We start from the raw sequence: 1,854 nt of genomic DNA, 5'->3' as shown, positions 1-1,854 counted from the left end.
GCGTGCGTGCGTGCGTGCGCGCGCGCGTGTGTGTGTGCGTGCGTGTGTGTGAGTGTGTGTGCGTGTGTGCGTGTGTGCGTGTGTGTTAGTGTGTGTGTGCGTGTGTGCGTGTGTGCGTGTGTGCGTGTGTGTGTACGTGCGTGTGTGTGTGCGTGTGTGTGTGTGTGCGTGTGTGCGTGTGTGTGCATGCGTGTGTGTGCGTGTGTGTGCGTGTGTGCGTGTGTGCGTGTGTGTGTGTGTGCGTGTGTGTGTGAGTGTGTGTGTGTGTGCGTGGTGCGTGCGTGTGTGTGTGTGCGTGTGTGCGTGCGTGCGTGTGTGTGTGTGTGGGTGTGTGGTGTGTGCGTGCGTGCGTGTGTGTGTGTGTGTGTGCGTGCGTGTGTGTGTGTGCGTGTGTGTGTGCGTGCGTGTGGTGTGTGTGTGTGTGGTGTGTGTGTGTGTGTGTGCGTGCGTGCGTGTGTGTGTGTGTGTGTGTGCGTGTGTGTGTGTGTGTGCCTGTGTGTGTGTGTGCGTGCGTGTGTGTGTGTGTGTGTGCGTGTGTGTGTGTGTGTGCGTGCGTGCGTGCGTGCGTGCGCGTGCGCGTGCGCGTGCGTGCGTGCGTGCGTGCGCGCGCGTGTGTGTGTGCGTGCGTGCGTGTGTATGCGTGTGTGTGCGTGTGTGCGTGTGTGCGTGTGTGTGTACGTGTGTGTGTGCGTGTGTGTGCGTGTGTGCGTGTGTGCGTGTGTGTGTACGTGCGTGTGTGTGTGCGTGTGTGTGTGTGTGCGTGTGTGCGTGTGTGTGCATGCGTGTGTGTGCGTGTGTGCGTGTGTGTGTACGTGTGTGTGTGCGTGTGTGTGCGTGTGTGCGTGTGTGTGTGTGTACGTGCGTGTGTGTGTGCGTGCGTGTACGATAGCGTAGTGGTTAGCGCTACGCTGCGCTACAAACCTGGCGACTCGGGTTCCATTCCCGCTCATGGCCAACACTGGTGGCGATTATCTGAACCGGTCCCGGGCCTCCCGTAGGTCGGTCGACTCAGCCTCAAATGAGTACCTGGTGTGCCGTGCCGGCCTTCATAGGTGCTCGCTAACAGCACTTGCCCCGACAGTCTGTTAAGTCTATACGGGGGATCTTTGTTGTGCGTGTGTGCGTGTGTGCGTGCGTGCGTGCGTGTGTGTGTGCGTGTGTGTGCTCCACAGGTGATATGGGATTCCAGGGAGGCCCAGGCCAACCCGGGTTACCAGGAACTCCTGGCAGAGGATCTCCTGGAGCAACGGGGACCCCAGGACCTGCAGGTCCACCCGGGTCCCCAGGTGAGAGAACCACACACCACACAGAGACCCATAGACTCACTCACATAGAGACCCGTAGACTCACATAGAGACCCATAGACTCACACAGAGACCCATAGACTCACACAGAGACCCGTAGACTCACACAGAGACCCATAGACTCACACAGAGACCCGTAGACGACTCACACAGAGACCCGTAGACTCACACAGAGACCCATAAACTCACACCGAGACCCATAGACTACTCACAGACCCATAGACTCACACAGAGACCCATAGACTACTGACTCAGAGACCCATAGACTCACTCACACAGAGACCCATAGACTCACATAGAGACCCGTAGACTCACTAACATAGAGACCCGTAGACTCACTCACATAGAGACCCATAGACTACTCACACAGAGACCCATAGACTCACTCACACAGAGACCCATAGACTCACATAGAGACCCATAGACTCACTCACATAGAGACCCGTAGACTCACTCACATAGAGACCCATAGACTACTCACACAGAGACCCATAGACTCACTCACACAGAGACCCATAGGCTACTCACATAGAGACCCATAGATTACTCA

The sequence above is a fragment of the Lethenteron reissneri genome, unplaced genomic scaffold (assembly GCF_015708825.2).
Source record: "Lethenteron reissneri isolate LAM-NWPU_2019-01 unplaced genomic scaffold, ASM1570882v1 scaffold_1638, whole genome shotgun sequence".
Classification (NCBI taxonomy): Eukaryota; Metazoa; Chordata; class Hyperoartia; order Petromyzontiformes; family Petromyzontidae; genus Lethenteron; species Lethenteron reissneri.
Note: the sequence above shows the minus strand (reverse complement) of the source record.